This window comes from Pseudophryne corroboree, chromosome 4 (assembly GCF_028390025.1).
Source record: "Pseudophryne corroboree isolate aPseCor3 chromosome 4, aPseCor3.hap2, whole genome shotgun sequence".
NCBI lineage: Eukaryota > Metazoa > Chordata > Amphibia > Anura > Myobatrachidae > Pseudophryne > Pseudophryne corroboree.
Window position 1 is genome coordinate 142022183 of NC_086447.1, and position 25752 is coordinate 142047934.

Sequence of the window (25752 nt, forward strand, 5' to 3'; positions counted from 1 at the left end):
TCTATAGCTTCTATACTGCTTGTCAGGACACACATGTGTCACAGTTACACCGCTCTGTACTGAATTATATACATCATTTGAAATCATTTTCTATAGCTTCTATACTGCTATTCAGGACACACATGTGTCACAGTTACACCACTCTGTACTGAATTATAAACAATAATTTGAAATCATTTTCTATAGCTTCTATACTGCTTGTCAGGACACACATGTGTCACAGTTACACCGCTCTGTACTGAATTATATATAATAATTTTAAATCATTTTCTATAGCTTCTATACGTCTTGTCAGGACACACATGTGTCACAGTTACACCGCTCTGTACTGATATAAATACAATAATATATATACTTTTCTATAGCTTCTAGTATTACAGTGCAGCATTTTGGTGACCAACAGTATACATATATAGTACAGTAGGCCATTGCTATTGATATATTACTGGCATATAATTCCACACAATAAAAAATGGAGAACAAAAATGTGGAGGGTAAAATAGGGAAAGATCAAGATCCACTTCCACCTCGTGCTGAAGCTGCTGCCACTAGTCATGGCCGAGATGATGAAATGCCATCAACGTCGTCTGCCAAGGCCGATGCCCAATGTCATAGTAGAGAGCATGTAAAATCCCAAAAACAAAAGTTTAGTAAATTGACCCAAAAATCTAAATTTAAAGCGTCTGATGAGAAGCGTAAACTTGCCAATATGCCATTTACGACACAGAGTGGCAAGGAACGGCTGAGGCCCTATCCTATGTTCATGTCCAGTGATTCAGCTTCACATGAGGATGGAAGCACTCATCCTCCCGCTAGAAAAATAAAAAGACTTAAGCTGGCAAAAGCACAGCAAAGAACTGTACATTCTTCTAAATCACAAATCCCCAAGGAGAGTCCAATTGCGTCGGTTGCGATGCCTGACCTTCCCAACACTGGACGGGAAGAGGTGGTGCCTTCCACCATTTCCACGCCCCCTGCAAGTGCTGGAAGGAGCACCCGCAGTTCAGTTCCTGATAGTCAAATTGAAGATGTCACTGTTGAAGTACACCAGGATGAGGATATGGGTGTTGCTGGCGCTGATGAGGAAATTTACAAGGAGGATTCTGATGGTGAGGTGGTTTGTTTAAGTCAGGCACCCGGGGAGATACCTGTTGTCCATGGGACGAATATGGCCATTGACATGCCTGGTCAAATTACAAAAAAAATCACCTCTTCGGTGTGGAATTATTTCAAAAGAAATGCGAATAACAGGTGTCAAGCCATGTTTTGCCTTTGTCAAGCTGTAATAAGTAGGGGTAAGGATGTTAACCACCTAGGAACATCCTCCTTTATACGTCACCTGGAGCACATTCATCAGAAGTCATTGACAAGTTCAAAAACTTTGGGTGACAGCGAAAGCAGTCCACTGACAACTAAATCCCTTCCTCTTGTACCCAAGCTCCTGCAAACCACACCACCAACTCCCTCAGTGTCAATTTCCTCCTTAGACAGGAACGCCAATAGTCCTGCAGGCCATGTCACTGGCAAGTCTGATGAGTCCTCTCCTAACTGGGATTCCTCCGATGGATCCTTGAGTGGAACGCCTACTGCTGCTGGAGCTGCTGTTGTTGCTGCTGGGAGTCGATCATCTTCCCAGAGGGGAAGTCGGAAGACCACTTGTACTACTTCCAGTAAGCAATTGACTGTCCAACAGTCCTTTGCGAGGAAGGTGAAATATCACAGCAGTCATCCTGCTGCAAAGCGGATAACTCAGGTCTTGGTAGCTGCGGTGGTGTTAAACGTGTGTCCGATATCCACCGTTAATTCACAGGGAATTAGAGAATTGATTGAGGTACTGTGTCCCCGGTACCAAATACCCTCTAGGTTCCATTTCTCTAGGCAGGCGATACCGAGAATGTACACAGACGTCAGAAAAAGAGTAACCAGTGTCCTAAAAAATGCAGTTGTATCCAATGTCCACTTAACTACGGACATGTGGACAAGTGGAGCAGGGCAGACTCAGGACTATATGACTGTGACAGCCCACTGGGTAGATGTCTTGCCTCCCACAGCAAGAACAGCAGCGGCGGCACCAGTAGCAGCATCTCGCAAACGCCAACTCTTTCCTAGGCAGGCTACGCTTTGTATCACCGCTTTCCATAAGAGGCACACAGCTCACAACCTCTTACGGAAACTGAGGAACATCATCGCAGAATGGCTTACCCCAATTGAACTCTCCTGGGGATTTGTGACATCGGACAACGCCACCAATATTGTGCGTGCATTACATCTGGGCAAATTCCAGCACGTCCCATGTTTTGCACATACCTTGAATTTGGTCGAGCAGAATTATTTAAAAAACAACAGGGGCGTGCAAGAGATGCTGTCGGTGGCCCGAAGAATTGCGGGCCACTTTCGGCATTCAGCCACCGCGTGCCGAAGACTGGAGCACCAGCAAACACTCCTGAACCTGCCCCGCCATCATCTGAAGCAAGAGGTGGTAACGAGGTGGAATTCAACCCTCTATATGCTTCAGAGGATGGAGGAGCAGCAAAAGGCCATTCAAGCCTATACATCTGCCTACGATATAGGCAAAGGAGGGGGAATGTACCTGACTCAAGCGCAGTTGAGAATGATTTCAACATTGTGCAAGGTTCTGCAACCCTTTGAACTTTCCACACGTGAAGTCAGTTCAGACACTGCCAGCCTGAGTCAGGTCATCCCCCTCATCAGGCTTTTGCAGAAGCAGATGGAGAGATTGAAGGAGGAGCTAAAACGGAGCGATTCCGCTAGGCATGTGGGACTTGTGGATGGAGCCCTTCATTCGCTTAACCATGATTCACGGGTGGTCAATCTGTTGAAATCAGAGCACTACATTTTGGCCACCGTGCTCGATCCTAGGTATAAAGCCTACGTTGTATCTCTCTTTCCGCCAGATACAAGTCTGCAAAGGTGCAAAGACCTGCTGGTGAGACACTTGTCAAGTCAAGCGGAACGTGATCCGTCAACAGCTCCTCCTTCACATTCTCCCGCAACTGGGGGTGCGAGGAAAAGACTAAGAATTCCGAGCCCAGCCGCTGGCGGTGATGCAGGGCAATCTGGAGCGAGTGCTGACATCTGGTCCGGACTGAAGGACCTGCCAACGATTACTGACATGTCGTCTACTGTCACTGCATATGATTCTGTCACCATTGAAAGAATGGTGGAGGATTATATGAGTGACCGCATCCAAGTAGGCACATCAGACAGTCCATACGTATACTGCACAAACTGGCTTTATTTTACCTAAGTTGCCCACCCTCCAGTGTGTACTCCGAAAGAGTGTTTGGTGCAGCCGCTCACCTTGTCAGCAATCGGCGTACGAGGTTACTTCCAGAAAATGTGGAGAAGATTATGATCATCAAAATGAATTATAATCAATTCCTCTGTGGAGACATTCACCAGCAGCAATTGCCTCCAGAAAGTACACAGGGACCTGAGATGGTGGATTCCAGTGGGGATGAATTAATAATCTGTGAGGAGGGGGATGTACACAGTGAAAGGGGTGAGGAATCGGAGGAGGAGGTGGACATCTTGCCTCTGTAGAGACAGTTTGTGCAAGGAGAGATTGATTGCTTCTTTTTTGGTGGGGGCCCAAACCAACCAGTCATTTCAGCCACAGTCATGTGGCAGACCCTGTCACTGAAATGATGGGTTTGTTAAAGTGTGCATGTCCTGTTTATACAACATAAGGGTTGGTGGGAGGGCCCAAGGACAATTCCATCTTGCACCTCTTTTTTTTTTAATTTATCTCTGCATTATGTGATGTTTGGGGCTAATTTTTTTAAGTGCCATCCTGTCTGACACTGCAGTGCCACTCCTAGATGGGCCAGGTGTTTGTGCCGGCCACTTCGGTCGCTTAGCTTAGCCATCCAGTGACCTTGGTGCACCTCTTTTTTTCTTTGCATCATGTGCTGTTTGGGGACTATTTTTTTAAGTGCCATCCTGATTGACACTGCAGTGCCACTCCTAGATGGGCCAGGTGTTTGTGCCGGCCACTTGGGTCACTTAGCTTAGTCACACAGCGACCTTGGTGCACCTCTTTTTTTCTTTGCATCATGTGCTGTTTGGGGACTATTTTTTGAGTGCCATCCTGTCTGACACTGCAGTGCCACTCCTAGATGGGCCAGGTGTTTGTGTCAGCCACTTGGGTCGCTTAGCTTAGCCATCCAGTGACCTTGGTGCTCCTCTTTTTTTCTTTGCATCATGTGCTGTTTGGGGACTATTTTTTTAAGTGCCATCCTGTCTGACACTGCAGTGCCACTCCTAGATGAGCCAGGTGTTTGTGCCGCCCACTTGGGTCGATAAGCTTAGTCATCCAGCGACCACGGTGCAAATTTTAGGACTAAAAATAATATTGTGAGGTGTGAGGTGTTCAGAATAGACTGGAAATGAGTGGAAATTATGGTTATTGAGGTTAATAATACTATGGGATCAAAATGACCCCCAAATTCTATGATTTAAGCTGTTTTTGAGGGTTTTTTGAAGAAAAAAAAACACCCGAATCCAAAACACACCCGAATCCGACAAAAAAATTTCAGGGAGATTTTGCCAAGACGTGTCCGAATCCAAAACACGACCGCAGAACCGAATCCAAAACCAAAACACAAAACCCAAAAAATGTCCGGTGCACATCTCTACTGCAAAGAGGCATGGAAGTCAGTGTACACTCTCACAGCACTGTCATGAGACAGGACAGTTCCCTGCAATTGAATAGTCGCTTCCCAGTTTATGCTTAGAAACACCCACTTCCCATCAGTCTCTGTCCATGTGCACATGCATGGTGCAGCACAGGTGCTATTGCTGTCTACAGCACCTGTGCAGTTTGCAGATTATCTGCGGGATCCGTCTGCATTTTCACTTGAGTCCACCTCAGTATCAGGCCATACATTTTGTACAGTATAATGCAGCTCTGATTCAAAATTTAGCAGAATTTATTTTTATCACCTGACAGGCGATGGTGAATTTCAGCTCTGGGAGAACGGGAAAGAGGGATGCAGCAGACTACCTAATAATGGTTAATATTGCCTTGTGCGCATGTCCTAGGTCTACCCAACTTCTCAGGCCCTAAAGGGCATCAAAATGGCCCTCTGAATGCAAAAATAGAAAAACATGGGACAGTCACTCTCTTTTCTCCATATTTTCCTGTATACAATGACCCCATTGTTTCCTGTCAGTTCACCAATCAGGTCTTCATTTGACTAATTATTATGAATTAACCAAAATAATAATAATTTACTTTATTTTAGAGATGTCTGCCAAATCTTGTGTTTTGGTTTTGATTTTGCAAAAACCACCCTCTGTGTTTTGGTTTTCACTTTTGGCAAAACCACCCTCTGCTAAGATTCCAGCACTCTGGTCAGAGGAGATCTTATGGCAAGGACCGGAGCACTGGAACGGAATGCTGGGGAAGGGAGCAGGACAGGAAAATAGCCCCTGGTGCCCTAACTCTGTTGTCTCACCCGTGTTGTCAGAAATCCCCTGCGAGACTATGGTTTCTTGAGCCCTTGGCAGCCGCGTTTGAAGGGCGGATTATGTCTGCCCAACTTTGATGCCCCCCGATCTTAATGAGAGACAAAGGGAAACCCGAGACAGGGTGATAACAAGAGGCCCTCTAACTAAACAACCAGGCCAGGGGCTAAGCAAACTCAAAACTATAATATGTGCGGAGAAACCGCCAGGGAAAAGGACAACCAAAATATCCACTTGTCCAATTCTCCTACCCGCACCGCCGAGTACCAGAGAGGACTTGTGGAAGCGGAACCCTCCGCAAATGCTCCAAACACCAAAATATAAAAGGTAAAGCGGCTGAGCCGCAACACACGGCAGAGCCGCAACTCACGAACACCACTGGATATAAAACGGTGATCAGTCAGGACTCCAGGGAACCAAACGACCTCTTGGGATGAGATGACAACTCCCGAATACCGGACTTCTGAGGACTGGAATGACCGGATACAGCAGGACTGGAAACAGACTCTCAGCAAACAAAGGCAGCATGCAGGAAGCTATTACCGGCGTCTGTGAGAAGCCCTGGGAGTGTATTTAACAAGGAGTCCTCCAATCAGCTGCTAAAGGCTGATTAGAATAAATGCCGTGCAGCTGCCTTACTGCACGGCCAGAGAGCAGGTGAATATTTTAATTTCCTAAAGCCTAGCAACGGGGAACGCGGTCCGCCAGTGGCGTCCCCGTTGCTAGGGTCCGTGGGGCTCAGCGCGCCCGGCGTCTAGCGTCTCTAGTTGCTAGGCGCCGGGCCGCGCAGACCATCAAGCGGACCCCGGCGCCTAACACCCTCAAGTGTTTTTGGTATGGATTTGGTTTGGGTTTTGGATTTCTTGAAAATTGATAAAGACAGCTACAATCATGTAATCTGGACCTATTATTGTTCCTAAAGTATTATTAACCTCAATGACATTTATCTCCAGTGTTTCCAGTCAATTTTGACCACCTCTCAGCTCACAATATTGTTCACAAATATTGGCTTGCTAAATGTGACAGAGCAGTGGCACAAACACATGGCAGTTACTTTAAAATAATATAGCACATCTATGAAACATTGTGACACAGCAGTGGCAGACAGGATATCAGTATAATAAACTATACAACTCCATAGAAACAATGTTTTCAAAAGAAGAGGCCCCAGAGCAGTACAGAAAAATGGAGTTGGAGTATGTAGTGGCAGGCAGGTAAAGGATTGGTTGGTTGGTTGATTGATTGATTAAAACTGATAAATCTAATTTATTGATTTGAAAAATTAAATAAATTTGACATCTGTTTTATAGCTACTTAGAAGAGAAAAAGAACATAATGTTAATAGCCAAGGATTCCTGACAAGGGTTGAAAATGAAGCCAAGAAAAATAAATTTTGCACCGCAGAACTGCAAACTGCAAATCAGCCTATCTGTGACTGACCTGCTTGCCTTTCTACCCACCTCCTTCCTAATTGGGTAACACACCCCTGTAGTATATTTATAAGGTGCACCAGTGAGTCTGAGTATGGGGGATAATACCATAATTCTTCTCCTAAATCTAGTCCTCAAGCAGCAAAATTTTCTACTTATCCATGATCCACAAGATTACATGCATTTCTGTTGATTGTTGTGAATAACTTCTCTTGTGCTTAATATCGAATAATACTAAATATGCTCCATAATATTGTTACATTTTTTTGTTTTGTTTTGTGAGGCATCATATTACAGTATTTCTGGTTAAAAATGTGGTGCACATTAGCAATGTATTATAGCAATACAAATGTTTGTCTATGCAAAAAAGATCAACAACAAAAACTCCTTCAAAAACAGTATTACACAATTATTATTCTTTCTAATGAATTTATTATAAGCTGTCAATCAAGCAAGACAGCATGATAAGAACAAAGCATGAGCTGGTAAAGGATTGAATTGCGAGAGTAAGGAGACCGTGACTAGGATAGAATTGTCCTAAGGGGGCCCTCCCACCCTTATGTTGTATATTAAAAAAGACATGCACAGTTAAACAAACTAATCACTAAAGCACTTTTGTGGCTGAAGTTCTTGGTTTGTTTGAGCCACCACAAATTATCTACCAATGGGCTTAAGGTGACTAACAGTGTTGTTATTGATCAACACATTTGGAACATGTTAGACTCATCATCACCCTTCTCAATGTTGATAATATCATTGTCATCATCGTACAATATTAGCTTATTCCGACTTGTATCCACTGTTAAAGAAGTTTCTATTTGTTGTAATTGGTGGCACAGGTCTTCCTCATAGAATTTGTAATTCATTTTAAGGAACCTCAGTGTTTCAACATTTTTTGGAAGGACTACTGTATGGATCATTAATGTGGGCGTTGATGATGAGTGTGTTGGTGGTGGAGATTGCATGTGCTGGTCCAAACTGCTGGTAACTGATACTGGACAGCTTGTTATTATTGTACAGGTTTTTCTCAGATTTTGATAAATAACATGCATAAACTGCAAGCTCCTGTATGTATCAGGAAGGACGTGCCTAGATGGGTAACATCTCTACTTTTACTTACTTTGGCTTCACATATGGTATGCAGTAGAAATGTTGCCAGGATATGGGTAAAAATGATTATAAATGAAAGATGGAGATTTTTTGGGTACTTTGCACAATGTCCATCTTCTTCTTATCATTACTGGCAAGAACTACTGCCACTGGTGGCTGATTTAATTTGACACAAACAACATCCTCCTCCTGAATTTGAGCAACTTCTTGTCCAACACATTTATCGTCAACATCCTGATTAGCATTAGATTCTCAAATATTCCCCCCTCATCCTGTTGCACTTCCATGGTAGCATCCTCAATTTCCATGTCTAACGATACCATCCTTACTTTTACTACTACTTATACTCACATTTGTAGAGGGTTCAGAAATGGTGGAAGGAGACTTTGTTAGGAATACAGTGTCAGAATCAGAAGTGTCAGACTCAGCGATAGCTAATGTGGACACCCCTAGATTCTTCTCAGGTATTTGCGGCATTTCTGACCACACAGTTTGTTTTTCAGGTGAGATATAATAGCATCCGGGAATTGCCAGAGATGCAAGATGCCAGCTGATTTTGGACATTTGTTTCAAAGCAACAGTCATTTATAAGGCAAGGTTTTACAAAAATTTGGGGGAAAGTGTGGTGGTAAATGTCCATCCAACCGCTATAGTGATGTACTGTTAGCAACATTAATGTTACTTGAAGCAGGGTGGATTTTGAACCATGCTGTTTGGTAAGCAGAAGAAGCAATGACCAAGCCCGAATAAAAATGTAAAAACTTTTTACAAGCTACAGAGTACCAGCAGAAGTGACTCCACTGTGAATTATGCTTCTTAGCTGCATTGGCATTAGTTTCCATGGTTTGTTAAAGTTATGTAAAGTGCTCCAATACCTCATCCACAGCTTTTTTTCCACACCAGGTTCTGTTGTACTTCATCTACAACTTTTTACATATTTAAAAATAATACCTGTATGGTTAAAGGCGCAGCCCGGCGTCTATGGTATGGATTGAGTGTTGCTTCGCTTCATATGTGGTGCGAATACGACACAAATTGAAAGAAAAGAAATGCTACATTACACCGCTTAGCGTGGGCTTGGTGTATATGGACAAATTTGTACATTGTTCCTCTCTGTGCAGTCTGCTCTGGAATATGTAGAAATATATGATTCACACCTGAAAGCATCTAGCAAAGCACTTCTGCACGGCCAGAGAGCAGGTGAATATCTTAATTTCCTAAAGCCTAGCAACGGGGAACGCGGTCCGCCAGTGGCGTCCCCGTTGCTAGGGTCCGTGCAGCTCAGCGCGCCCGGCGTCTAGCGTTGCTAGGGAGCCGGCGGCTGTACGTGCATGGCGTCTCTAGTTGCTAGGCGCCGGGCCGCGCAGACCATCAAGCGGACCCCGGCGCCTAACAGTACCCCCCCTTGAGGAGGGGTCAAGGAACCCCTAAAGCCTGGTTTCTGAGGAAATTCCCAAAAAAATGCCCTCTTGAGCCTCGGGACATGAAGATCCTTATCCAGGACCCAAGACCTTTCCTCCGGACCATAGCCTTTCCAGTGAACCAGAAAATACAGCCGATCCCGGGACAATTTGGAATCGAGAACCTTCTCTACCAAGAACTCCTGTTGTCCCTGTACATCCACTGGAGATCTACCCTGAGAGATCTTCCGAGGAAATCTACTGGAAGAAACGTATTGTTTCAACAGGGAACAATGAAACGTATTTCCAATCCTGAGAGATCTTGGTAAACGTAACCGAAAGGCAACTGGGTTGACTCTTTTAATAATAAGAAATGGCCCAATAAATTTGGGTCCCAGTCTAGCCGAGGATTGTCGAAGCCTGATGTTGCGAGTCGACAACCACACCCTATCTCCCACCTTAAAAGTGCAAGGACGTCGGAGCCTGTCAGAAAATTTCTTCTCTCGAAAGGCCGCTTTTCTGAGAGCAAGGTGCACCTTTTTCCAAATGGCTCTGAGATGGGAGGTTAAGGTAAGCGAGGAGACTGAGGAATGATGAAAAAAAGAATTAGCTCTGGGGTGAAAACCAAAAACTGAAAAGAATGGAGACTCTTTAGTGGAGGAATGACAAGAATTATTGTAAGCAAATTCAGCCAACGGAAGAAACTCGGATCAATCATTCTGGAGTTTGGCTGAATACAAGCGCAAATATTGTTTCAATGATTGGTTAACTCGTTCGGTTTGCCCATTGGATTGTGGGTGGTAACCGGATGTTAACGACAATTTCATCTTCAATGAGGCACAAAAACATTTCCAGAATTGTGCGATGAATTGTGGACCCCGATCAGAAACAATATCAGTAGGCAACCCATGAAGCCTGAATACATGGCGGAGAAACAAAACTGCCAACCCTTGGGCAGAAGGCAATCGGGGAAGAGCAATAAAATGAGCCATTTTACTAAAACGGTCCACTACCACCCATATGACTCGGAATCCGGCTGAAAGGGGAAGGTCAACCACAAAATCCATGGAAATATGAGACCACGGCCTGAGAGGAACATTTAAGGGCATAAGTTGCCCGATGGGCAAGGAACGGGGAACCTTATGCTGTGCACAAACCTGACATGAATAAACAAATTCCTTGACGTCTTTAGAAAGACCAGGCCACCATACTGAGCGAGAGACTAACTCCAATGTCTTAGAGACTCCTGGATGCTCTGAAACTTTGTTATCATGGAATTCCGTTAAAACAGTAGCTCTCAAAAACTCAGGGACGTAAAGACGACCAGCAGGAGTAATTCTAGGAGCTTGGTGTTGAAGCTGTTTTAACTGGGTAAATAAATCTTGTGTGAGGCCCGCCTAGATGACCGAAGATGGAAGTATGGGGGTAACAGGATTGTTATTGTGAACCGGAAGAAAGCTACGTGACAGGGCATCAGCCTTAGTATTCTTGGAACCAGGCCTGAAAGTGATTATAAATTTGAAACGCGTAAAAAATAATGCCCAACATGCCTGCCGGGCATTAGGCCGCTTAGCCGATTCAATGTATTGCAAGTTCTTATGGTCAGTCAATACCGAAATAGTATGTTTTGCTCCCTCCAGCCAATGCCTCCACTCCTCGAAAGCCCACTTTACCGCCAGTAACTCCCGATTACCAACGTCATAGTTGGATTTAGCGGAGGAGAATTTCCTGGACATAAAGGCACAAGGATGTAACTCCAGCGACTCCGGATCCTTTTGAGAAAGGATAGCCCCCACTCCAACCTCCGAGGCATCAACCTCCACCACAAAGGGCAATTCCGGATTAGGATGTCTGAGGACTGGAGCCGAGACAAAGGCTTGTTTCAAGGCCCAGAAGGACAACTCAGCTTCACGCGACCAGTTGGTAGGATCCGCTCCTTTCTTTGTCAGAGCTACAATGGGAGCAACCAGGTCAGAAAAAGAATGAATGATCCTCCTATAATAATTCGCAAACCCTAAAAAGCGCTGAATTGCTTTTAAATTGGTGGGTTGCGCCCAACTAAGGATGGCCTGGAGTTTCTTTGGTTCCATGGAAAATCCCTGAGGGGAAATTATGTACCCTAAAAAAGATACTTCCGTGACATGAAACTCACACTTCTCCAGCTTGGCATATAAATGATTCTCACGTAACTTTTGAAGAACCAGACGCACCTGGGTAACATGTTGTTCCATTGATTCAGAAAAAATCAGGATGTCGTCTAAGTAAACGACCACGAATTTCCCTAGGAAGTCACGGAGCACATCGTTAATGAGGTCTTGAAAAACTGCCGGAGCATTGGACAGGCCGAACGGCATCACCAGGTATTCGTAGTGACCCGACTGAGTACTGAAGGCCGTTTTCCACTCATCTCCAGATTTAATTCGGATGAGGTTGTACGCTCCTCTAAGGTCAATTTTAGAAAAAATAACAGCAGAACGTAACTGATCAAAGAGTACAGAAATCAACGGCAAAGGATAGGTGTTTTTAACTGAGATCTTATTCAGGGCTCTAAAATCAATGCAAGGTCTAAGCGAGCCATCCTTTTTCTCCACAAAGAAGAAGCCTGCACTTAAAGGAGATTTTGATGGTCTAATAAATCCTTTCTCAAGGCTCTCCTTTACATAATCATTCATAGCCGCAGTTTCTGGCCCGGATAATGCATATAATCTTCCCTTTGGCAATGCGGCACCAGGAATTAACTCAATAGCACAATCATAAGGCCGATGGGGAGGCAGAATGTCCGCATTGCCTTTGGAGAAAACATCAGCAAACTCCTGGTATTCCACCGGAATGAGTTCTGGAATGATAGCTGCTACTCTGACTGGAAACGTGATACATTCCTTATCACAAAAAGTACCCCAATGTGAAATCTCCCCCGACCGCCAATCAATGGTGGGATTATGAAAGGCCAGCCAGGGGTGACCCAGAACAACTGGAACTGCTGGGCAATGTGTAAGAAAGAACTCGATTTTCTCGGAATGTAGAGCTCCTACTGTAAGTAGTACAGGGGGTGTACGGAGAGAAATAATCCCATTAGACAGCGGACTCCCATCTAAGCCATGCATGGTGACACACCTACCCAAAGGTAACTGAGGAATGCCTAAGGCCTTAGCCCAAGTTAAATCCATAAAGTTTCCTGCAGCTCCACTGTCAACAAAAGCCGACACCGAAGAACTGAGGCTGCCAAAGGAAACTTTAACTGGGACTAAAAGGGAGTTATTCGAGGAGATAAGCTGCAGACCTAGGTGAACCCCCTCACAATTCACCTGGTAAAAGCGTTTCCCGACTTGTTCGGAGAATTACGAGCAAAATGTCCCTTACCCCCACAGTACAGACAAAGACCAGAATTTTGCCTTCTGGCTCTTTCTTCAGGAGACAGCCGGGAGAGACCCATCTGCATGGGCTCCTCTACGTCTTCAGGAATGGAATATACACACGGACTTGACCTTACAGGTGCTCCTTTTTCAGCCCTCCGCTCTCTGAGACGACGATCAATCTTAATAGAAAGCTCCATGAGTTTATCGAGAGTCTCAGGAGCGGGGTACTGAAGGAGACTGTCTTTTATAGACTCTGATAAGCCAAGGCGAAACTGACTGCACAGGGCTGGGTCATTCCAGCCACAGTCGTTCGACCAACGGCGAAACTCCGTACAATAAACCTCCGCAGGATTTCTACCCTGTCTGAGAGCGCGCAACTGACTTTCAGCGGACGCCTCTCTATCAGGGTCATCATACAAGAGCCCTAAAGACTCAAAAAAAGCGTCAACTGACAACAATGTCGGATCCTCTGCTCTTAAACCAAATGCCCAGGTCTGAGGATCCCCCTGGAGCAAAGAAATAATAAACCCGACCCGCTGAGATTCAGTACCCGAGGAAGTCGGTCTTAAACGAAAATAAAGTTTACAGGATTCTTTAAAATTAAAAAACTCTTTTCTATCACCAGAAAAACGGTCAGGCAAATGCATCTTTGGTTCAGGGACTACCCTTGGGGAAGCTCGCAAAAGATCTTCCTGCGACTTCACCCGAAGAGAAAGATCTGAGTAAGTTCTTGAATCTGGCTGACTAAGAGCTGACCAGGATTTGGCCCTAAACCTGTTGGATTCATGAGGCCGATAAACTCTCACAAAACTGAATGAGAAAAAATTAAACCCGTTTAATTTTAAGTTGTGGTATGGCCGGTAATAATGTTAAGATTCCAGCACTCTGGTCAGAGGAGATCTTATGGCAAGGACCGGAGCACTGGAACGAAATGCTGGGGAAGGGAGCAGGACAGGAAAATAGCCCCTGGCGCCCTAACTCTGTTGTCTCACCCGTGTTGTCAGAAATCCCCTGCGAGACTATGGTTTCTTGAGCCCTTGGCAGCCGCGTTTGAAGGGCGGATTATGTCTGCCCAACTTCGATGCCCCCCGGTCTTAATGAGAGACAAAGGGAAACCCGAGACAGGGTGATAACAAGAGGCCCTCTAACTAAACAACCAGGCCAGGGGCTAAGCAAACTCAAAACTATAATATGTGCGGAGAAACCGCCAGGGAAAAGGACAACCAAAATATCCACTTGTCCAATTCTCCTACCCGGCACCGCCGAGTACCAGAGAGGACTTGTGGAAGCGGAACCCTCCGCAAATGCTCCAAACACCAAAATATAAAAGGTAAAGCGGCTGAGCCGCAACACACGGCAGAGCCGCAACTCACGAACACCACTGGATATAAAACGGTGATCAGTCAGGACTCCAGGGAACCAAACGACCTCTTGGGATGAGATGACAACTCCCGAATACCGGACTTCTGAGGACTGGAATGACCGGATACAGCAGGACTGGAAACAGACTCTCAGCAAACAAAGGCAGCATGCAGGAAGCTATTACCGGCGTCTGTGAGAAGCCCTGGGAGTGTATTTAACAAGGAGTCCTCCAATCAGCTGCTAAAGGCTGATTAGAATAAATGCCGTGCAGCTGCCTTGCTGCACGGCCAGAGAGCAGGTGAATATCTTAATTTCCTAAAGCCTAGCAACGGGGAACGCGGTCCGCCAGTGGCGTCCCCGTTGCTAGGGTCCGCGCGGCTCAGCGCGCCCGGCGTCTAGCGTTGCTAGGGAGCCGGCGGCTGTACGTGCACGGCGTCTCTAGTTGCTAGGCGCCGGGCCGCGCAGACCATCAAGCGGACCCCGGCGCCTAACACCCTCAAGTGTTTTTGGTATGGATTTGGTTTGGGTTTTGGATTTCTTGAAAATTGATAAAGACAGCTACAATCATGTAATCTGGACCTATTATTGTTCCTAAAGTATTATTAACCTCAATGACATTTATCTCCAGTGTTTCCAGTCAATTTTGACCACCTCTCAGCTCACAATATTGTTCACAAATATTGGCTTGCTAAATGTGACAGAGCAGTGGCACAAACACATGGCAGTTACTTTAAAATAATATAGCACATCTATGAAACATTGTGACACAGCAGTGGCAGACAGGATATCAGTATAATAAACTATACAACTCCATAGAAACAATGTTTTCAAAAGTAGAGGCCCCAGAGCAGTACAGAAAAATGGAGGTGGAGTATGTAGTGGCAGGCAGGTAAAGGATTGGTTGGTTGGTTGGTTGGTTGGTTGATTGATTGATTGATTGATTGATTGATTGATTAAAACTGATAAATCTAATTTATTGATTTGAAAAATTAAATAAATTTGACATCTGTTTTATAGCTACTTAGAAGAGAAAAAGAACATAATGTTAATAGCCAAGGATTCCTGACAAGGGTTGAAAAAGAAGCCAAGAAAAATAAATTTTGCACCGCAGAACTGCAAACTGCAAATCAGCCTATCTGTGACTGACCTGCTTGCCTTTCTACCCACCTCCTTCCTAATTGGGTAACACACCCCTGTAGTATATTTATAAGGTGCACCAGTGAGTCTGAGTATGGGGGATAATACCATAATTCTTCTCCTAAATCTAGTCCTCAAGCAGCAAAATTTTCTACTTATCCATGATCCACAAGATTACATGCATTTCTGTTGATTGTTGTGAATAACTTCTCTTGTGCTTAATATCGAATAATACTAAATATGCTCCATAATATTGTTACGTTTTTTTGTTTTGTTTTGTGAGGCATCATATTACAGTATTTCTGGTTAAAAATGTGGTGCACATTAGCAATGTATTATAGCAATACAAATGTATGTCTATGCAAAAAAGATCAACAACAAAAACTCCTTCAAAAACAGTATTACACAATTATTATTCTTTCTAATGAATTTATTATAAGCTGTCAATCAAGCAAGACAGCATGATAAGAACAAAGCATGAGCTGGTAAAGGATTGAATTGCGAGAGTAAGGAGACCGTGACTAGGATAGAATTGTCCTAAGGGGGCCCTCCCACCCTTATGTTGTATATTAAAAAAGACATGCACAGTTAAACAAACTAATCACTAAAGCACTTTTGTGGCTGAAGTTCTTGGTTTGTTTGAGCCACCACAAATTATCTACCAATGGGCTTAAGGTGACTAACAGTGTTGTTATTGATCAACACATTTGGAACATGTTAGACTCATCATCACCCTTCTCAATGTTGATAATATCATTGTCATCATCGTACAATATTAGCTTATTCCGACTTGTATCCACTGTTAAAGAAGTTTCTATTTGTTGTAATTGGTGGCACAGGTCTTCCTCATAGAATTTGTAATTCATTTTAAGGAACCTCAGTGTTTCAACATTTTTTGGAAGGACTACTGTATGGATCATTAATGTGGGCGTTGATGATGAGTGTGTTGGTGGTGGAGATTGCATGTGCTGGTCCAAACTGCTGGTAACTGATACTGGACAGCTTGTTATTATTGTACAGGTTTTTCTCAGATTTTGATAAATAACATGCATAAACTGCAATCTCCTGTATGTATCAGGAAGGACGTGCCTAGATGGGTAACATCTCTACTTTTACTTACTTTGGCTTCACATATGGTATGCAGTAGAAATGTTGCCAGGATATGGGTAAAAATGATTATAAATGAAAGATGGAGATTTTTTGGGTACTTTGCACAATGTCCATCTTCTTCTTATCATTACTGGCAAGAACTACTGCCACTGGTGGCTGATTTAATTTGACACAAACAACATCCTCCTCCTGAATTTGAGCAACTTCTTGTCCAACACATTTATCGTCAACATCCTGATTAGCATTAGATTCTCAAATATTCCCCCCTCATCCTGTTGCACTTCCATGGTAGCATCCTCAATTTCCATGTCTAACGATACCATCCTTACTTTTACTACTACTTATACTCACATTTGTAGAGGGTTCAGAAATGGTGGAAGGAGACTTTGTTAGGAATACAGTGTCAGAATCAGAAGTGTCAGACTCAGCGATAGCTAATGTGGACACCCCTAGATTCTTCTCAGGTATTTGCGGCATTTCTGAACACACAGTTTGTTTTTCAGGTGAGATATAATAGCATCCGGGAATTGCCAGAGATGCAAGATGCCAGCTGATTTTGGACATTTGTTTCAAAGCAACAGTCATTTATAAGGCAAGGTTTTACAAAAATTTGGGGGAAAGTGTGGTGGTAAATGTCCATCCAACCGCTATAGTGATGTACTGTTAGCAACATTAATGTTACTTGCAGCAGGGTGGATTTTGAACCATGCTGTTAGGTAAGCAGAAGAAGCAATGACCAAGCCCGAATAAAAATGTAAAAACTTTTTACAAGCTACAGAGTACCAGCAGAAGTGACTCCACTGTGAATTATGCTTCTTAGCTGCATTGGCATTAGTTTCCATGGTTTGTTAAAGTTATGTAAAGTGCTCCAATACCTCATCCACAGCTTTTTTTCCACACCAGGTTCTGTTGTACTTCATCTACAACTTTTTACATATTTAAAAATAATACCTGTATGGTTAAAGGCGCAGCCCGGCGTCTATGGTATGGATTGAGTGTTGCTTCGCTTCATATGTGGTGCGAATACGACACAAATTGAAAGAAAAGAAATGCTACATTACACCGCTTAGCGTGGGCTTGGTGTATATGGACAAATTTGTACATTGTTCCTCTCTGTGCAGTCTGCTCTGGAATATGTAGAAATATATGATTCACACCTGAAAGCATCTAGCAAAGCACTTCTGATTTAGCAAATTGAGCCATAAATATAATATTTTATCAGGTTATTTCCCATTGCTGCTTTATTTCTAGGCAGGTGATAAGGTTGCCATAACAACATTGTCTTGTCTTGCTGCTCTTTAATACACAGTTGAGCCTTGTCTTTGCAGGATAAATGAGCACACAATAAAATATAATAACCCTTAGATATTACTATCAGGATTTTATTTCTTTTTTGGAGCATAATGGTACATTCAAGGAATTACTGTATAAATAGTCCTCTCTTTCTTTGTTATTTTCTCCGGATGATATAGACAGGATTCAGCTGAAACTATTGGGTCAAGATCTACAGAGCAACTCTAGCCTGATAATACAAAATACAGTTATTAAGTGAGAGCGCACACAGTTATAATGTATCTTTTTCAATCTAAAGGCTGGATGCTTTTACAGAATGAGAAATGCATGTCCTTATTCAACCCATATAGTAATATATATAGCGCTTGTAACTTGGCTACTGTATGTTGTTTGAAATGCCCCTTTTAAAGTATAATTTTTAATAACAATAATCATCATCATCCTCATCATCATCATCATCATCATCCATATATACAGGATAATGGGTTCATGTAGATTTGAAGTCTCTTTTTGACATAAAACAAGTTATTTCCACAACACACAATGCCTGAAAATGCCACACTAAGCCTGAAAAGTGATAAATATCACTGTGATAAAGCACCAGCCAATCAGATCCTAGCTGCCATATTACAGGCTGTGTTTGAAAAATGACAGTTAGGAGCCGATTGGCTGGTGCTTTATCACAGTGATATTTATCACTTTTCAGGCTTAGTACATCTGGCCCACTGTATGTGCACAAGAGGCTTAATTTCAGTCCGTAAGAAAAAGGTGATTTATGGTAAGAACTTACCTTTGTTAAATCTCTTTCTGTGAGGTACACTGGGTTCCACAGGGATAACATTGGGGTGTAGAGTTGGATCTTGATCCGAGGCACCAACAGGCTAAAAGCTTTGACTGATCCCAAGATGCACAGCGCTGCTTTCTCTATAATCCCACCTCTGTGCACAGGAGCTCAGTTTTGTTAACCAGTCCAATGCAGTAGCAGGTAAAGGAGACGACAACCATTAGTAGCCACATATACCACATTATCACGACAGGAGAAGGTACCAGCAGCTAATGCCATACAAACCCAAAGAAGCTAAGTGCGTTAGGGTGGGCCCCCTGTGGAACCCAGTGTACCTCGCAGAAATAGATTTAACAAAGGTAAGTTCTTACCATAAATCTATTTTTCTGCTGCGGGGTACACTGGGGTTTCACAGGGATAACATCGGGGATGTCCTAAAGCAGTTCCTCATGGGAGGGGATGCACTGCAGCGGGTACAAGAACCCGGCGTCCAAAGGAGGCATCCTGGGAGGCAGAAGTATCGAAGGCATAAAACCTTATGAACGTGTTCATTGAGGACCATGTAGCTGCCTTGCACAATTGTTCAAGGGTTGCACCCCGTCAGGCCACCCAGGAAGGTCCAACAGACTGAGCAGAATGGGCTTTGATGGTAGTAGGATCTGGAAGACCAGCCTGTACATAAGCATGTGCAATCACCATTCTAATCCATCTGGCCAAGGTCTGCTTATTAGCATGCCAGTCAGGTTTGTGAAAACCAAAAAGCACAAAGAGGGTATCAGATCTCCTAAGAGAAGCTGTTCTCTTCACATAAATACGGAGAGCCCGTGCCACATCCAAAGCCCGCTCTTTGGAGGATAAACCTGGAGCGGTAAATGCTGGTACCACAATTTCCTGGTTAAGGTGGAAAGACGACACCACCTTAGGCAAATAACCAGGACGAGTTCTAAGAACTGCCCGGTCACGGTGAAAAATCAGAAAGGGAGACCTACAGGACAAGGCACCCAAGTCTGAAACCCGTCTAGCAGAGGCAATAGCCAGCAAGAACAAGACCTTAAGAGTAATCCACTTAAGGTCCACAGACTCAAGAGGTTCAAACTGAGACTCTTGAAAAGCGTCCAGAACAACCAACAAATCCCAAGGAGCCACAGTCGGGACATAGGGAGGTTGAATCCATAAAACACCCTGAGTGAATGTATGAACATCAGGCAGAGTCGCAATTTTTCTCTGAAACCATATCGACAAGGCAGAAATATGAACCTTGATGGAGGCCAGATGAAGGCCTAAGTCCAGGTCCTGATGCAGGAAAGCCAAAAGCTTGGCAGTACTGAACTTATATGTGTCACAATGGTTAGTTGCACACCAGGCGAAGTAAGAATTCCAGACCCTATAATAAATCCGAGCAGATGGCGGTTTACGGGCCTGCAACATAGTTTGAATCCTTTGGCCCTCAGGACAGAAACTTCAAGGGCCATACCTTTGAAAAAACTGCATGCAGTGAAACACGTCAGATGCTGCTACAACCAACAAGGAACACTGGAGCAGAGTACTGGACCATCCCCTGGATATTTTTCTGGACACTATTTCACTACCTTCCCACAGCAGCTACCTATACGGAAAAAGACCCACACCATAACGCATGAGGAGCTCAATCTACCAAGACCATTGTAGCCAACATTCCTCTAACAGTGAAAAGCTGCCATAGTCGGACTCTCTTATGCATATGGGACAATGCTGTCTATACAGGAAACTTGAAACAGAGTTTACAATAGGAACGTACTACTCCAGCTCACGTATCATTTGTTCCAGACGTACACAAAGGGTAATTTTATCCCAACCATTGTTTGATTAGTGTATTTTAATTTTATGTGACATGTATGTGTTTAAATGTTTTATTACATTGTTTTATTAGAGATATTTTAATATTGATATTCATCATTTTCTAACTCCATCACAGCGCAGCCTCCTTCTGTTATAATTTGAATGACTGCCTCAGAAAATCCTTTGGCCCTCAGGATGGAAGCTTCAAGAGCCACGCCGTCAAAGCCAGCCAGGCCAAATCCTGGTAGACACAAGGGCCCTGAACGAGGAGGTCTGGGCGTTGTGGAAGTAGAAGAGGATGCTCTACCGCAAGACCCTGCAGGTCTGAGAACCAATGCCGTCTGGGCCATGCTGGAGCGATTAGAAGTAGTATTCCTCCTTCTTGCTTGAACTTCCTTATCACCCTGGGCAGAAGTGACACCAGAGGGAACACATACGGCAGCCGAAAGTTCCACGAACACTGCTTGAGGATCCCTTGTCCTTGCTCCGAAGACCGGAACCTTGTGATTGTGTCGAGACGCCATCAGGTCTACATCTGGTAGGCCCCACTTGACCACTAGGAGTTGAAAGACATCTGGATGAAGGCTTCACTTGCCAGCGTGTACGTCCTGACGATTGAGGAAGTTCACTTGAGTTGAGGACTCCCGGAATGAACACTGCCGATATGGCTGGCAGATGGCGTTCCGCCCAACAAAGGATTTTTGCCACTTCCATCATTGGCATGCGGCTTCGAGTGCTGCCTTTATGATTTATGTACGCCACCGTTGTGGCATTGTCCGACTGTACTTGAACAGGCCTGTTCTGTACTAGAGGCAGGGCTAGTGTCAGCGCATTGAACACTGCCTGCAATTCCAGAATGTTTATCGGGAGGAGAGATTCCTTCCTGGTCCACAGACCCTGAAGAGAGTGTTGCTCCAACACCACTCTCCAGCCCCACAGACTGACATTCGTAGTCAGAAGGACCCAGTTGGAGATACAGAAGGGACGACCCCTGCTCAGATGCTGGTCCTGTAGCCACTAGCTCAGTGACAAGCGGACCTCCGGAGTCAAGGAGATCATGTGAGTCCTGACCCGGTGAGGCAGGCCATCCCACTTGGAGAGTATCAACCGCTGCAGATGGCGGGAATGAAATTGAGCGTACTCTACCATGTCGAAAGCCGACACCATGAGGCCTAGTACTTGCATCGCCGAGTGTACGAACCCACGTGGGAGAGAGAGGAAGCATCTTATCTTGTCCTGAAGTTTCAGGACCTTCTCCGGAGATAAAAACAACCGCTGGTTGTGGGTGTTCAATAGCGCTCCGAGGTGCACCATGCTCTGATCAGGGACCAGGGAAGATTTCTTCCAGTTAATGAGACACCCGTGGGCTTGTAGGAATTGGACCGTCGGTTCCAGATGACAGAGGAGAACCTCTGGTGAGTTTACCAGGATCAACAAATCGTCCAGATACGGCAGGATCCTGATACCCTGACGGCGGAGTAGAGCCGTCATGACCGCCATGACCTTGGTGAAAATTCTTGGAGCTGTGGTCAGACCGAAAGGTAAGGCATGGAATTGAAAATGTAGCTTGCCAATAGCAAACCGCAGGTATTGCTGATGCGACACTGCAATAGGTATATGCAGGTAAGCATCCTGTATGTCCAGGGATACCATATAGTCCTTGGGCTCCAAAGCCAGAACAATAGAGTGAAGCGTTTCCATACGGAATTTGGAAACTTTCACAAATTTGTTCAAAGACTTGAGGTTGAGAATGGGCTGAGAGGACCCATTCGGTTTTGGGACTAGGAACAGTGTGGAATAGTACCCCCTGCATCTCTGAGCCAGAGGCACCGGCACTATCACTCCTGTATCCAGGAGAGATTGTACCACCAAATGGAGAGTTTTTGCTTTAACCTGATCCGAAGGGATGTTTGTTGAGCAAAATTGGTGAGGGGGTCATTTCTTGAAAGAGATGGCGTATCCGTGAGTGACGACTTCCCTTACCCTGGCATCCGAAGTGGTCTGTAACCACACCTGAGCAAACCGTAGAAGTGGGCCACCCACTCTGAGATCCCCCAAGGGGAGGCCCGCCCCATCATGCAGCAGGCTTGTCTGTTTTGGAAGCTGGCTGACGGGCAGCCCAGGCACGTTTAGGTTTGGGCTTAGATGTTTTGGAAGTGCGAGCCTATTTCAGGTATGCCTGACCCTTTGCTTTACCTGGAGGTTGAAATGAACAAAAGGAAGTACTCTTAGCCTTTGGAGTCGAAGGAGAAGTACTAGGCAGACATGCAGTCTTAGCTGATGCCAAGTCGGCAACAATCTTGTTGAGATCTTCCCCAAAAAGAATGATTCCCTTAAATGGGATCAATCCGGCGAGCCAGAATGGACGTAGTAGACGCCTTGGCCGCTAGGGTACCTGCATCAGGTGCCGCCTCCTGAATATAATGAGAGGCTGTAATAATATATGAAAGACATTGTCTAGCATTATCAGGAAAATCTGACGGTAGTTCTGCTTTAACTATCTGAACCCAGGCTTCAATAGCTTTTGCCGCCAAAGAAGCCGCAATAGTGGGCCTATGCACAGCTCCAGCAAGAGTGTAAATGGACTTCAAGCAACCCTCCACATGCTTATCCATCAGTTCCTTCAGCGAGGTGACGGTAGTGACAGGCAGAGCAGAGGATAACACCAGACGCGCGACTTGTGAATCCACCAGCGGAGGTGTTTCCCAATTTTTACTTAAATCTGCAGCGAGGGGATAACAAGCTAGCATCTTTTTATACAGGGAAAATTTATTTCCTGGATTTTCCCAGGATTCCTGACAAATGTCAACCAAGTGGTCAGAATGAGGTAAAACTAATTTAGTAGCCTTCTGACTTTTAAACTTATCTGGTTTCTTAGAGATAGCTGGAGGTTCTTCGTCATCATTGATTTGAAGAATCAGCCTGATAGCCTCCAAGAGGTCAGGAACATCCACTTGTGTCAGAGATTCCCCATCAGAAGCATCTACATCAGTGTCTGAAGGGTCAGTGTAAGCATCATCTTCATCGGATGAGGTATCCGAAACATGTGTGGATTGTGAGAAAGTAATGGACCGTTTAGATGACCCCTTGTTCTTAGGCGGGCGAGAGTCAGGATTTTGCTTAGCCAGAGACTGATTTAATTGCTGTAACTGAGAGGACAGTGTATCTGCCCATGGCGGATTAACTGCAGAGACAATATGTGTCTGTAATGGCACAGGAGGTCCCATAGGGGGCACAAGTCTAGTTAGTAGCGTAGTCAGTAAATTAGAGAAAGCAGCCCAAGGTGGGTCTTGATTTGCCCCCATTGCTGCAGACTGACCATGGGGTATAGAACCCCCCTGTACCTGAACCCTCAGCTACTATGTTTTTCTCCGAGCAATCCGTGGCATCAGCACTGCATGGTGCAGGATCAGCCATGGATCTAGGACCATGTTTGGCAGACATTATATGTAAGTGTAGCTTTAGGGTGTAATAGTACAAAATAAGCCGACAAATTACCTGACAAAAAAAACCCTGTATAGTGTGACTGCAAAGCAGAGCACAGAGGTTTTAAGAGGTATGTGGTAACTGTAAAACACAGAGAAAAATCCACAGTAGTTTATTCTGTGGAACACTATATTATATGATAACCCTGATGCACTTAGCCCCCCTCACGGTACAGAATATAGGGATAACAATATGTGTGAGATACACGAAATAGAAATCACACAGCAGCTATAGGCACACACTCAGTCCCAAATACAATGCAGAAATTATTACAAACAATAAAACTGCACTGGACTAGCAATACTAAGTACAAACTGTACCACTAAGTAAAGCTATATATAGTGACATGCAGTGGGGTGAGGCAGAGCCTTTCCTGTCATACTAACGTTTGTGCCAAAGTTTTGACTGTATAAAGTATATGAAAAATAACAATGCACAGTAAAGACTGGATGTATATCACAGGGTACTTGTACTAACTATCCCTGTAGGAATGCACTTGTTCTTAACTAACACTGTCTAAATGACATGTAGAACACCTAAGTGTCCTGTAAATGCACAGCGCTGATGATGCAGGCGGCTTTACAGAGGAGACATTGCCCAGCAGTCCCAGAATCAGCTCAGCATGTGTGAAATGGCACCCAAACGCTGACAGGGAGTGAGGGAGACAGAGAGATACAGCTCCAGGGTGGGAACATTTGCAGTAAATGGCGCCTGGGGCTGGTGGAGGGGCTACAGGTCAGAGCCTTATCCCCTTGCTGGACTTCACCACCGGGTACTGCGGGCCTATTAAAGTGGATTATGAGGTAATCCGACCTGTGCCCCTTGCCCTGGTGGTATAATGGGGTCCCTGTACGGACACAGTGTCCACGCCAGTGTGCGCGGCCCATCTCCTAGAGACCGCGGCAGATCGCGGTTTTCAGCGGGTCCCGCCTGGGGGTACCCTCTTACCTTCTCCCTGTAATGCAGTCACGTGATCCTGGAGAGCAGCGGCAAGTGTGTGCGCCTGAAGAGAAACCGGAGCCCTCTGCTGTATGTACCCGGCAATCAGGGTGCGGGAGTATACAGCGCCGCTGGGGAAGGTGAGGGAGCCGCAGCACGATATGTCAGAATGACATATAGCACTTTTAAGTGCCTGTGCTGCGGCTCTCCCTGTTAGCTGCCTGCACTGCAGGCACCAACTTACAAACTGAGTTCTTGTGCACGGAGACGGGGTTATAAAGAAGGCGGTTCCACAGGGGGCCCACCCTGATGCACTTAGCTTCTTTGGGTTTGTATGGCATTAGCCGCTGGTACCTTCTCCTGTCGCGATAATGTGGTTATATGTGGCTACTAATGGTTGTCGTCTCTTTTACCTGCTACTGCATTGGACTGGTTAACAAAACTGAGCTCCTGTGCACGGAGGTGGGGTTATAGAGGAGGCGGGACTGTGCATCTTGGGATCAGTCAAATCTTTTAGCCTGTTGGTGCCTCGGATCAAGATCCAACTCTACACCCCGATGTTATCCCTGTGAAACCTCAGTGTACCCAGCTGCAGAAATTTGGATGTTCCTGTATTGTACACTTGCAACTCATTATATTTAAACACAACATATAAATGCACAGCAGGATGCTAGAATGAAAATAATTGCATATTGCCTTTTACTCTGCGGCCACTATAGATGAAGAAAGCCCGTTCATCAATGGGGAAAAAACAACCTGGAAAACATGTTTATAGTGGCATTGAGTCAAAAATAAGTATTCTTCATCAGACACTGGGTTGGACTGTCCCAAGGGACACAGGGGAAATCCCCACCAACTCCTCCAAGTGTCAGGTTACAAACTGTTCAACCTAATTATACAGTGGTACTCTATTAGAGTGTCACAACAGTCATGCTATACCACTGTCTCCTCTTCTTCTTGGCTTTGGACTTCAGCATAATGAACACATTTTCTGCCTGTGATTAGTATGGGATAATAGCACAGCATTCATTCCCTAA